Raw genomic sequence first — 15,057 nt, 5'->3', positions numbered from 1 at the left:
ACAGTATATATATATATTATATATATACATACACACAGTATATATATATTGTATACAGTGTATATATATATATATACAGTATATATATTGTATACAGTATATATATTGTATACAGTATATATATATATATACATACACACACAGTATATTAACGATACTGCCTTAGAACCTCTATACACTCCTTCCTATTCCTTCTAATCCCTTGCCTATACATTCTAAGGATGACGCTAATTTGCGTACGCAGTCATACAGTAAATAAAGACTTAACACCTGGAATCTGTGGTTCCAAAGCACAAAGTATTATTCAAGTAAAAAGTACAGTCAGTTACACGCTATTGATCCAGACACAATTGATCGGCGCAAAGGAATTATACAGACCCAAGTACAGTATACATACGCAGTGCTTCCGGACCAGATGTTAGGCATCAGCAAGAAACCCCTTTGTCAATCAGCATTCAGCAAGAAGACTAAGACCCAGTGTTGGAGCACACATATTTATACCCCCCCGGAATAGACAAAACAATAGAGAAGTTTATTGCTGATGCCATTGGTTCCCAAGGGGGATACATCTTTTACAGAGCGTTTAACAGGCTGATTCAAATAGACCCAACCCAGTCTCTAACAACTGGGGGTCTCTGGGTTTCCGCCTCATGCAACATCCTAACAGTTGTTCATTTTATATACATTTTGTTGCTTGAAGTCTCTGTGGTCCATAAGTTGAGAATGCATGATGCGATCTCCCCACCGATGATACCGGAATACTTTGGAAAGAGTACGCATCAGTACAAAACCAAACACGGCTTACTTATCATGTATAAAACCTTAGTTACCAAATAATCTTTATTTCACAGCATTTATACTAAATGAACAAACTTAAATCTTATACCTTAAAGCTTATGGAACCTTGTATGTAGATATGTAATGTGTGAGTATGCGGGGTTTGATATAAGGACGCTAGTTAACTTGGGACAGATGCGTGCGCATTTAGCTAATAAACAGCGTTTTCATATAGGATCTTATGCATTCGCTAATATGCGACTAGTTAACAGCGCAATTGTGTGTATTAATGTGTATATGAGAAATGGTGAAAGATGCAATCGCATGGTGCTATTAGTAATATCTCCATATGTACTTAATTGTGAGTTTATCTAAAATGGACAGTATATATATATATAGTATACAGTATATAATATATATATATATACATACATACACACACACAGTGTATGTATAAAGTGTATATATATATATATACACACACAGTATATATATGTATATATATACACATCACAGTATATATATATATATATATATATTGTATGCAGTATATAATATATATATATAAATATTATATATATATATATATATATATATATACACACAGTGTATGTATACAGTATATATATATATATATATATACACACACACACAGTATATATATATTGTATACAGTACATATTATATATACATAATATATGTATATATATATATATATATAGATAGGCAGACATATATTAGATATAAATAATATAGTTTACTTACTGTAACAAATTAATTGGTCTGTAGGCTGTCCTGTCGGCACCTGTGTGCAGGATGCTGCTGTTCCATGCGTGCGTGTACATTGCCCTGCCGGTGTGTACATAACTCGTCCTGGAGGCGCCGAGGCGGGCCGCAAACAGCCTGGAGGCGGTGCCATCAGAAGTGACTGACAGGCATCCGCAAGGGCTTATGGGGGAGCTGCAGAGGTTGGGCATGCGCGGCAGCTCCCCGGCGTCTGCCATATTTGTTTAAGTGCAGACATCTGTAACGCTGCCCGATCGGAGCTGTCTGAGCTCCGATCGCGGCAGCTGGGATGACTAATCAGAAGGGTTGGTGAGGAATGGGGCTGTTGCTGGCATGTGCGGAAGCTGTAATGCTGCACGATCAAAGCTGAGCTCCAAGCGTGGCAGCTTGCAGCTGGGCCGGCAGAGGGGTTGGTGAGGGAAGGGCCGCTTCCAGCCCCTAAAGATATAATAAGGGACCGGCCCAGTGGGAAATGGCCCGGCTTCCCGGCGGCCCAATCCGCCCCTGGACTGGGAGCATTGCGATGGCATAGATGAATCCGGCTCAGAATACGCCCCGGATGCTCACATCGGCGTCCGGAATTGCGTCTGCCTTATGTGCGACTCAGGATCACATAGATAAAAAACACAAACCCGTTCTTATAACACAAACCCGTTCATATCTTGCTCTCTCTCTCTCTACCCTGTCCTGCCCCATAAGTACCCTAGGTATGATATTGGGTAGCAGATGAGGAATCTCTCATTTTAAACACATCACAGACAGTGTAATGGTTAGAATTTCTGCCTCACAGCACTGAGGTTGTGGGTTTGATTCCCACTACGGCCCTAACTGTGTGGAGTTTATATATTCTCCCCGTGCTTTCATTGGTTTCCCCCAGGTACTCCGGTTTCCTCCCACACTCCAAAAATATACTGGTGGGTTACTTGGCTCCAAACAAAATTGACCCTAGTGTGTATGTGTGTGTGCATGTGATAAGGAATATATAATGTAAGCTCCACTGGGGCAGGGACTGATGTGAATGGGCTATTTTACATACAACACACCGCAAAAAATGTCCAAAGCCGGATGGTTTTTTGCCGGCAATCAGTGCCTTTCACATGCAACGGCTTTGAGCCATTTTTAATATTGTGGTTTGTTTTCTTAATGTAGTAGGCATGCACAGCAGCAGCCCTAAAAAAAGATCATACTAGTTTATTATAAACAATAATTGAAAACCTGGTGTGTGTGAAAGCAAACATAGCAACATGAACTGTACTTCACTGACTTGCATTGACGGCACAGACATGGCACGGCATCCGTCCTTGTCAGTGGATATTCCCGGCTGTGACCCAGCGACCGTGCCATGTCTGTTCTATCAGAAGGACCCATCTTTTTACATAGTTCACCAGCAGCGGCTCCTGCCCCCTTACCTGAGGGGGGCTGCCGCTGCTGCTGGCTTGGGTCCCAGCACCTGCTCAATGACTCTGGTAGGTGTCAGGACCAGAGCATGAGCTGCGGTGGTGCCGTGCACGAGCGGCGGTGGCACAGCACATGGGCATGAGCGGTGGTGGCACAGCGCATGGGCATGAGCGGCAGTGGTGCCAAGCATGTGCACGCTTAATACCAGCTTCTCAGGGTTGCATTGGTTGCACCCTCTATTAGCCCTGTAGAAGAGAACTCAAATACAAAGGCGGGTGAGTTCTTTTTTGTTTGTATTTAAGTTTGCAATGTATAATGTCACTATTGTGTGTCCTGAGGAAGGGGACTGGACCCCGAAATGTCAATTAAAAGCACCTTATTTTTCACCATTTGAGAGCAGACTTGGAGTGCCACCTTTTTATCATTGATTATCACTATATGTACATATAATAATAATGCATTTTCTGCATTGTTCTGACAGGATTATTCACTAGTATATGAATATTCATGAACCATTAGGTGACAGCTTCCTCCTCTAGAGGTGTTGTTCAATGATTAAAAAAATAAATAAATGACATGCCCATTCATGCTGTTTACTTATTGCTATGAAACAGCATATTATACATTAGAGAGGTGGTCCGGACTTTATGGCGATAGGAATAAGGGGCAGTAAAACGCTAGGTACAAACCGTGGAATCCATACATTTATGAATGGATATAATATCTCCTGACATGGTTATGTTGCAATAACACCCAAACGGGATGCAGTTATTATTCCGATGGACAGGTTGCCGGAAGTCGAAATACAGATGCCGCAATTCCGCCGAGTGTGCATAATACTGACGCTGATATTGAGATGGACATCAGACATCAGGATACCGGCGGTCGGGAATCCCAAACATCCAGATGGCGGGTAAGTATGAAGGTAAGCCAGGGATGGGGGGGTTAGGATTAGGCACCCCTGTGGGGATTTAGGGTTAGGAACCCCCCCGGGATAAAATCCAAGACTCTATGTTAGAGCACTCTTATAGCTAATAAGCAAAATTAAAATATAACTTTTAATGAATATTAAATTATAAACTTGGACTCACATGACAAACAAACACTGAACATTGTAAGAAAAGAAAATGTGAGGGAAAGAGAGAATAATTATCCCTATGAGAAAGGCGAAATATACATAAAACAATACAATATACATTCACAATAATGCACAATACTCAACAGTATTGATGCGACAAAGACAGTGTATAAAATACACCCAGGTCATAGAGATGTGTAAGGATTAATATTCAATATCAATATAATAAAGGAGACACATTCCTGTTATAAGAACAAGCTTAACCTGTAATAACAGAGTCCTTAGGTTTTAATAATAGATGACAGAACCTGTAAATGGATAAATTGATATATAAATATACCGTATAGTACAGAAAGAAGAAAATTAGGGGGTATAAAGAACCTGATCTGTTACAAAGTTCTGCTTCTTGCCATTATGCTTCATAGCAGAGAATGGGAAGTGAGAGACCCCGTGTGTCACAGTAACTCCACGAAATTAAAGTAAAGTCACAACCCTGTAGCAGGCATTCACTTCAAACTCCTATCTGTCATGCTAAATTAGCATTGGACAGAATAGGGGAAGAGGCTACTGGGCTGCAGGCGGGAGGTGAGAGAAATATAAAGTATAAAGTATACCAATAGTTGAAATCAATCATAACGGCCACAGAAAGAGATTAAGTTACAGTGGCCTTTAACCATATAGTACAGAAGGAAAAAAGTATGGGGTTGAAAGAGCCCGTGTCATTATTGAGTTCTGCTGCTTCCCATCTTGCAATTGGCAGAGGCTGGGGAGTGAGAGACTCGTACTACACAGTAGCCCCAATAGAAATGTAGTCAATATCAAACCCCTTTAGCAAACATTCGTTTCTACCCCTTTAATGTCTTGCTGGTATGCCTAGGACAAAAAGAAGGGGGAAATTACTCAGCTGCAAGTGGGGAGAGATAGGAATGTACAGCAAAGTATACCCTTTATCGATACAGGTATATAATCATACAAAATAGTAGAAAACTTCTTTGTGTATATATTGGATTACAATGTTTTAGAGGTATATAAAATGGCAATTCAACAATAATTTCAATCATGCAATTTTCTTTAACCAGATAAAAATATTGAATAGTCAGCCTCTTTGTTTAGGTTCAATACTTTATCTGCTCTTACCTAACAAAGTAGCAGCTTGCCAATAAATCCAACAGAAAAGATAATGATAATTCAGTTATCCTAGAAAGTATATTTTCAGTTGTTATAGTGTAACAATATTAAATCCCAGGGACTGTATCTGGAATATAAGGACCATGGATACTCTAACTGAGTAGCTTGTCAACATATTATATCATGCAGCATTTGTTAATAAAGTGTTCATTGGTCGGTAAGTAAACCCTGAGAGTATATATAAACAACACATTGAATTACAAGCTAAGTTAGCATAATATAGCAGTATTAAATCAAAGGGAGTGCATCCGAAACCTAGGAACTATATACGCTGCATATAGGAATGGTCTAATTAAAGAAAATAATGAAATCCAAAGTGACCTGAGTGTAGGGGTGTCCTACATCGTGCACATGCAGGACATCCTGGAAACCGACGCGCGTTTCACCTGCGTGGCTTGTTCACGGAAGAATCAGCTACAGATGGATTGGAAACCACTGCTCATTATTTAGGGTAAGTAAACCAATCGGAAGCTGTAAAAGAAGACTGGCATTTATATCAGCCAGTCGCCAGAGGGCTTTGTTGCAAGCAAGACAGCCCAATCAGATAGCAGAGGCGGGATAAGAACGGAGGCTCGTACAGCTGCATCAACAGCTTGTAATGAGCGGCTAGTCCTTCACTCAGGAAAGGAATGAGAGTGACATCATCCTCTAGCCAGCTACATAGTATGATCAACGGAGAATATCTAAACGTATAAATACTGTGTAATCGGAAGAAAAGATAGATAAGGGAATCGGGAAAGAAAGGAGGAATAAGCATATTGCATAGTAATAAATTGAAGTTCAGAGTAACTGTCTGTAATGTCAGATATCTGATATGAGGACAGAGACAGTGAAGCTTCTCATTTAACCATTAGTCTCCCACTATCCTACAACTTTAAAATAATTAAAAAGTAGATAAACTTAAACTATGAATAACCATCTTACAGCAACCAAAATCATCACATTGATGTAGCGCATCGCATCACATTTAAGGATACAGTCTAAGTCCATATGACATGTCGAAGGTTGATCTCATCAATCAAAAGATATCAATTAAACCAATAATATTAGTACATTGATCTTATGAATTAATAGAACTAGATACTCAAGTGAGTGTGCGTTTAAGTGATACACTTAAACAAAACCAAAGGTTACATTTAACCTTAAAAGAATAACAATAAATTATAGAAAAGACAAGAAGGAAGAGAATAGTGAATCAATGTGAAAAAGATTTTAAGGCATAGTCTATACGTTGAATAAATCAAGTTAATAATAAATAATGATGTGCAAAAAAGGAAATATTGATTTTATTTAATTTCTGTGTAAGAGCACAAAGCTACAGACAAGATACAGAATAATGTATATGTAGAATGAAAGAAAAAAGCATACAAACATATATGCATCAGAACGTGTATTACACATGCATGAGCACATATATACATGTACACCCATACAGGTATACCAAAAATTAAGATAATTGTTAATCGAGTGAGAAATAGCTTAGAATATAAGAAATATACAAAGTGGAAATAAGAAACAATGATAAAAAGAGAAAGATAGTGTCTAAAAATAAGATGTAAGGTGAATAAATAGATACATGTTTCTCAGTGGATCATGACTAATATAGATTAATGTGTTGCCTGAATAAAAATAAAAATAATATATTCCAAAATAAAAATAAATATAAAAATGAAACTAAAAATAAAAATATAAAAATCCCTTAATGAAAATCAACTGAATCTTAAATTTACTTGGGAAATGAGTAACAACACAATCACCTTCCTAGATCTGAAAATTGACAAAAACATCATTGGCGAGATAACCACTGATCTTTACAGGAAGATAACAGCTACCAACAGTATTCTACATCGGACGAGCTGCCATTATCCACCCACATTATCTAATCTTCTGAAAGGGGAGTTTTTGCGGCTTAGACGCAATTGTTTGGATGACTCCGCTTTCCGCAAACAAAGTAAAGAAATGACCATGAGACTTCTCAAAGGGGGGTACAGTCACCGTATGATCAAAAAAGCAAGATATTATGCCAACCAGACCAACCGAGACAATCTTATTTTTCCTTCTCGAAAATTCTCTAAGGAAACTGGGGATATCAGATTCATAAGGGACTACTGGAAAGAATGGCGTGAAATAAAAAAGATCATACAAAAACATTGGTCTATTCTCCTTTCTGATTCAGATTTAGAGAAACATCTGGGAGCATCTGTTTCCGTGAGCTGGAGATGAGCTAGGAATCTTAGAGACCACTTGGTCCATAGCCATTTTGAGAATATCAGGAAAAAGAGTCCTAAACTCACAGGAACGTATCCTTGTGGAGAGTGTAAGGCCTGTACTCACATTGTAAAAACTAATAAGGTTAAAGACAAATATGGCAACATCTTTCAGATAAAAAAATTAATGAATTGTAAAACCATAGGAGTCATTTACTGTTTGTTTTGTGATTGTGGCCTTAAGTATGTGGGTATGACCACTAGAAGTTTAAAGGTACGCATTCTGGAGCATATAGGTAATATCAGGAATGCTAAAACAGACTTAATCAAAATGAAGAGGATTTCATCAGTGGCCCGACATTTCCATCTCAAACATAATGGAGAACCCAGAAGCTTAAAAGTCTTTGGCCTTGATAGAATCCATATGGGGATTCGAGGGGGAGATCTAACCAACACCCTTTTGAAGAAAGAAACTGAATGGATCTTTAAATTGGGGACCATGGTTCCACATGGACTCAATGAATACAACAGCTATAGTCCATTCTTGACCCATTAGTTTCAATATATTAGTCTCTAGTTGGTGATTCTCTTATACTATTAGAGAATTTTCACCGACAGTTGTATCACTGTCTTTATTAATTTTTCGTTATATCAGTTTATCTCACTCTGATTACTCTTTTATTTTTCTCTCTGTATTTACTTTTAGTTTCATTTTTATTTTTACTTTCATTTTCATTTTTATATTTATTTTTATTTATATTTATTTTTATTTATATTTATTTTTATTTTAGAATATATTATTTTTATTTTTATTCAGGCAACACATTAATCTATATTAGTCATGATCCACTGAGAAACATGTATCTATTTATTCACCTTACATCTTATTTTTAGACACTATCTTTCTCTTTTTATCATTGTTTCTTATTTCCACTTTGTATATTTCTTATATTCTAAGCTATTTCTCACTCGATTAACAATTATCTTAATTTTTGGCATACCTGTATGGGTGTACATGTATATGTGTGCTCATGCATGTGTAATACACGTTCTGATGCATATATGTTTGTATGCTTTTTTCTTTCATTCTACATATACATTATTCTGTATCTTGTCTGTAGCTTTGTGCTCTTACACAGAAATTAAATAAAATCAATGTTTCCTTTTTTGCACATCATTATTTATTATTAACTTGATTTATTCAAAGTATAGACTATGCCTTAAAATCTTTTTCACATTGATTCACTATTCTCTTCCTTCTTGTCTTTTCTATAATTTATTGTTATTCTTTTAAGGTTAAATGTAACCTTTGGTTTTGTTTAAGTGTATCACTTAAACGCACACTCACTTGGGTATCTAGTTCTATTAATTCATAAGATCAATGTACTAATATTATTGGTTTAATTGATATCTTTTGATTGATGAGATCATCCTTTGACATGTCATATGGACTAAGACTGTATCCTTAAATGTGATGCGATGCGCTACATCAATGTGATGATTTTGGTTGCTGTAAGATGGTTATTCATAGTTTAAGTTTATCTACTTTTTAATTATTTTAAAGTTGTAGGATAGTGGGAGACTAATGGTTAAATGAGAAGCTTCACTGTCTCTGTCCTCGTATCAGATATCTGACATTACAGACAGTTACTCTGAACTTCAATTTATTACTATGCAATGTGCTTATTCCTCCTTTCTTTCCCGATTCCCTTATCTATCGTTTCTTCCGATTACACAGTATTTATACGTGTAGATGTACTCCGTTGATCATACTATGTAGCTGGCTAGAGGATGATGTCACTCTCATTCCTTTCCTGAGTGAAGGACTAGCCGCTCATTACAAGCTGTTGATGCAGCTGTACGAGCCTCCGTTCTTATCCCGCCTCTGCTATCTGATTGGGCTGTCTTGCTTGCAATCAAGCCCTCTGGCGACTGGCTGATATGAATGCCAGTCTACTTTTACAGCTTCTGATTGGTTTACTTACCCTAAATAATGAGCAGTGGTTTCCAATCCATCTGTAGCTGATTCTTCCGTGAACAAGCCACACAGGTGAAACGCGCGTCGGTTTCCAGGATGTCCTGCATGTGCACGATGTAGGACACCCCTACACTCAGGTCGTTTTGGATTTCATTTTTTTCTTTAATTAGACCATTCCTATATGCAGCGTATATAGTTCCTAGGTTTCGGATGCACTCCTTTTGATTTAATACTGCTATATTATGCTAATTTAGCTTGTAATTCAATGTGTTGTTTATATATACTCTCAGGGTATACTTACCGACCAATGAACACTTTATTAACAAATGCTGCATGATATAATATGTTGACAAGCTACTCAGTTAGAGTATCCATGGTCCTTATATTCCAGATACAGTCCCTGGGATTTAATATTGTTACACTATAACAACTGAAAATATACTTTCTAGGATAATTGAATTATCATTATCTTTTCTGTTGGATTTATTGGCAACCTGCTACTTTGTTAGGTAAGAACAGATGAAGTATTGAACCTAAACAAAGAGGCTGACTATTCAATATTTTTATCTGGTTAAAGAAAATTGCATGATTGAAATTATTGTTGAATTGCCATTTTATATACCTCTAAAACATTGTAATCCAATATATACACAAAGAGGTTTTCTACTATTTTGTATGATTATATACCTGTATCGATAAAGGGTATACTTTGCTGTACATTCCTATCTCTCCCCACTTGCAGCCGAGTAATTTCCCCCTTCTTTTTGTCCAAGGCATACCAGCAAGACATTAAAGGGGTAGAAACGAATGTTTGCTAAAAGGGTTTGATATTGACTACATTTCTATTGGGGCTACTGTGTAGTATGAGTCTCTCACTCCCCAGCCTCTGCCAATTGCAAGATGGGAAGCAGCAGAACTCTTTAACGACACGGTCTCTTTCAACCCCATACTTTTCTCCTTCTGTACTATATGGTATAAAGGCCACTGTAACATAATCTCTTTCTGTGGCCGTTTTGATTGATTTCAACTATTGGTATACTTTATATTTCTCTCACCTCCCGCCTGCTGCCCTGTAGCCTCTTCCCCTATTCTGTCCAATGCTAATTTAGCATGACAGATAGGAGTTTGAAGTGAATGCCTGCTACAGGGTTGTGACTTTACTTTAATTTCGTGGAGTTACTGTGACACACGGGGTCACTCACTTCCCATTCTCTGCTATGAAGCATAATGGCAAGAAGCAGAACTTTGTGACAGATCAGGTTCTTTATACCCCCTAATTTTCTTCTTTCTGTACTATACGGTATATTTATATATCAATTTATCCATTTACAGGTTCTGTCATCTATTGTTAAAACCTAACGACTCTGTTATTACAGGTTAAGCTTGTTCTTATAACAGGAATGTATCTCCTTTATTATATTGATATTGAATATTAATCCTTACACATCTCTATGACCTGGGTGTATTTTATACACTGTCTTTGTCGCATCAATACTGTTGAATATTGTGCATTATTGTGAATGTATATTGTATTGTTTTATGTATATTTCGCCTTTCTCATAGGGATAATTATTCTCTCTTTCCCTCACATTTTCTTTTCTTACAATGTTCAGTGTTTGTTTGTCATGTGAGTCCAAGTTTATAATTTAATATTCATTAAAAGTTATATTTTAATTTTGCTTATTAGCTATAAGAGTGCTCTAACATAGAGTCTTGGATTTGGTCTTTGGACCTTCTCCCCCTGTTTTGTATTCTGTATCCCCTTACTCTTAGTAGCACCACTACAACTCCTATATATTTACAAACGTGTTGATGGGAACACTGTGGAGATAGCTTCTTCTTTCTCTTAAGCTTTGAGTGATTAATACTAATAATATCTTTGAATTCAAACCTGATATTATGGTGATACTATTACCTGTGCAGTGAGTCCCTTCCCTTTCCCCCTTCCTGTTACTTTATCACACCCCCCTGGGATTGTTAGCGTGTGGGGAGAGGGGGTTAGGGTTCGGCACCCCTGGAGGGATTTAGGGTTAGGCACCCCCCCGGGATTGTTAGCATGCGGGGAGAGGGGGTTAGGGTTAGGCACCCCTGGGGGGAGGTTAGTGTTAGGCACCCCCCCGGGAGACATAGGATTAGGGGGTGGGGGGCAAGGGATGGTTAGATTACTTACCTAGTGGAGGCGGAATCTCCTGCTATCGGGCTTCTGGAGGTGGTATTTGAACAAGCGGCTAAAAAGCCATCCGGGTTTCAAAACCATTCCGACCCAAACTCAGTTGGATGCTTTAGGCTGTGTTGAATCACCTGAACGTCATGTCAAATCCAATGACAATGCTTTCTGTTATTTATCCTGTATTACTTACCCATTCCTACTGTTAAAGAATAAATAGCTACAGGATCTCTGAGCTTGAAATAGATTGTTGCCTGTTAGTGTGGTAGTGTCCAAAGCCTTCAGTATTCGGCCTTAGGCAACCATGTATATTCACTAAATAAATAATTAGTAACATACTGTACTATTTCATCCACCATCCCCCAGATCTGGTAGTGATGACCCCACTGCTGCCCCTCTTACACTTTGCAGTACGGTAACCACAAGCAGCCCCATAGTTTGGCTTATAAAAAGTGACCAAACATGTATTTAAAAGATACATTGTAAGAAAGAGTTGTTCTATCACCGAGAAGGGTGTTATATTAGGTTATAAGCACAAGTGGTAAATATAACCTTAGAGTCTCTGTTTGCTATGTAGATGCCGGCTATGGGATGGAGAAAGTGCTGGGCCAGTCTAACAAGTATATCTTGCATGAGGCTTCTCTGAGCATGCCCAGACAAGTGGCAGTACAGATATTCGCCTATGCAAATTTGCATGATTCTGGCACTTCGGTGCACTTGTAGAGATGGGACTGGGAAGGAGGGGGCTTTCTAATCCAGGCCGAGTACAGTACAATGTTTTGTGTAAGACCCGGTTACAGATGCATATATGCCTAATTTGCCGGGCGGCATTACGAGGTAGAAAGGACGGGGGGCAGAGGAGTGCGGACATAACCCCTAGATGAAGAGTGCAAAGAGCACAGCCTGTAATTACCAAACCTCCATCCTCATCCTCCCCCTGTTTGTTGGGACAGGCTCTGTCTTTCTGTGTGCTGTGAACTCTATGTTGGCTGGTGTCAATGTGCAGTGGCAGTGTGCTGTGAACCCTTTGCTGGTCGAGGTAGAGGGGCCACGTGCCATGAACTTTCTGCCGGCCAAGATGAGGAAACCGCGTGCTGTGAACTCTTTGCCAGCCATGGTCGAAGTGGAGGGGCCGTGTGCTCTGAACTCTTTGCCAGCCAGGTTTGAGGTGGAGGGGCCATTTGATGTGAACTCTTTGCCGGCTGTGGTCGAGGTGGAGGTGCCGTGTGCTGTGTACTCTCTACTGGCCGGGGTCGAGGTAAGGAAGCTGTGTGTTGTGAACGCTCTTCCAGCCGGGGTCGAGGTGGAGGGGTCGTGTGCTGTGTACTCTCTACTGGCTGGGGTCGAGGTAAGGAAGCCGTGTGTTGTGAACTCTCTTCCAGCTGGGGTCGAGGTGGAGGGGTCATGTGCTGTGTACTCTCTACTGGCTGGGGTCGAGGTAAGGAAGCGGTGTGTTGTGAACTCTCTTCCAGCCGGAGTCAAGGTGGAGGGGCCATGTGCTGTGAACTCTTTGCCCGCCGGGGTCGAAGTGAAGAAGCCGTAGTGTTGTGAACTGTCTGCCAGCCTGGGTCGAGGTGGAGGGGAAATGTGCTGTGAACTCTCTTCCGGTTGGGGTCGAGGTGGAGCGGGTGGCTGGGATCCTCTTTCTGGTGGAGGTTGTATCTATACAGTACTCTGCATGTCCAGCCGGCCTAAGTGCCGGACGGTGTTAGGAAAGTATTTTTGATGGGCGCTTTGCCTTTTTAATGGGTGAAGCACCCATCAAAAAGACCCTGGCTAGAACACTGGCCTGAGAAAGTAAAATTATGTCTAGGTGAGTAAGGGCAGGTTCACATTTCAGTTGTTGGTGATGACGATGATGGTCAGTTGCAAATGCATGGCTCATACTGAGGAACTCTCTTCCTTGCTCATGCTGCATATATTAAGGTTTTGTCTGCAAGTTTTAGCAAAACTACATTTTCATGCATGAGACGGAGAGATGTTTCTGCTGTGTCAGAGATTTTTTATTTTTATATTTTAATCATCCCTAATAGTGAGTGCATGTTTTGCAACCAAAACAAGTGATTAAAACATGAGCGTAAGTGTATGTGACCTATGCCGGGCATCAATCCGGAGTGTACTGTATACTTTCTGCATATAGCTTGTGATAGCTGCAGCTCACCTATGCACGATATATGCAGGACATTCCCTGTTTTATCCATAAGATGCAGAAGAGTCCAGTGATGTAATTAGTATTATATAGTATACACCAGGGCCGGATTAAGGTCTGTGGGGTCCCCAGGGCAACAAACGTGTGGGGGCCCCTATATACCACCATCCCCTGTAGTAATGCCCCTTATGCACATGCAGTGCCCCCAGTAGAGGTCCCCCTATGCAGTGCCCCCAGTAGTGCCCCTTATATAGTGCCCCCAGACCCAGTAGTGGTCCCCCCTATGCAGTGCCCCTTATATAATGCCCCAGTAGTGGTTCCCCTATACAGTGCCCCCATTAGTGCACCTTATATAGTGCCCCCAGACCCAGTAGTGTCCCCCCACCTATGCAAGTGCCCCTTATATAATGCCCCAGTAGTGGTCTCCCTATACAGTTCCCCCATTAGAGGACCTTATATAGTGCCCCCAGACCCAGTAGTGTCCCCCCTATGCAGTGCCTCTTATATAATGCCCCAGTAGTGGTCCCCCTATACAGTGCCCCCAGTAGTGCCCCCACACCCAATAGTGGTCCCCCCTATGCAGTGCCCCTTATATAACTCCCCAGTAGTGGTCCCCCTATACAGTGCCCTCAGTAGTGCCCCTTATATAGTGCCCCCAGTCCCAGTAGTGGTCCCCCCATGCAGTGCCCCTTATATAGTGCCCCAGTAGTCCCCCCTTATGCATTGCCCTCAGAAGTATTCCCCCCCTATACACTGCACCCAGTAGTAGCCCACCCATATTCAGTGCCGCCAGAAGGTTTCCTATGCATTGCCCCCAGTGCCCCCATGAAGTGGCCCCCCCTATGCAGTGCCCCTTACACACGCAAAAAAAAAACACCACAACTTACCTGAATCCCCGCTCCAGACGCGACCGCCGCTGTCCGCTCCGCCTCCTCTTCTCCTGCAGTATAGGAGAGACATCAGCGTCATGACGTCACTCCCATCATCACCTGGGGGGGAGCCGGAAGACAGAGATCATAAGTGAGCTCCAGCCGGCTCCCTCCATTGAAGCAGCCAATGAGAGTCTGTGTGACTCTTATCGGCTGCTGTAACATACACACAGCTGCCGCCGGCAGCTGTATGTTTGTCACTGTGTAGTGTGGCCGCGCTCACTGCGCGGTCTACACTACATTAGCGGTGGGGACACTAGTGGCGGGTGAAGCCACCGGCTGCACCACTGCTAGTGGGGGCCCCTCTGTGTGTGGGGGCCCAGGGATGACCGCCCCTGTCACCCCCCCTTAATCCGCTCCTGGTTTACAGTACAATACCATCAGACAAATAGTATAAACC

The sequence above is a fragment of the Taudactylus pleione genome, unplaced genomic scaffold (assembly GCF_031769625.1).
Source record: "Taudactylus pleione unplaced genomic scaffold, aTauple2 ptg000656l, whole genome shotgun sequence".
NCBI lineage: Eukaryota > Metazoa > Chordata > Amphibia > Anura > Myobatrachidae > Taudactylus > Taudactylus pleione.
The sequence above is the reverse complement of the archived record's forward strand: the minus strand, read 5'-3'. Positions refer to the sequence as shown.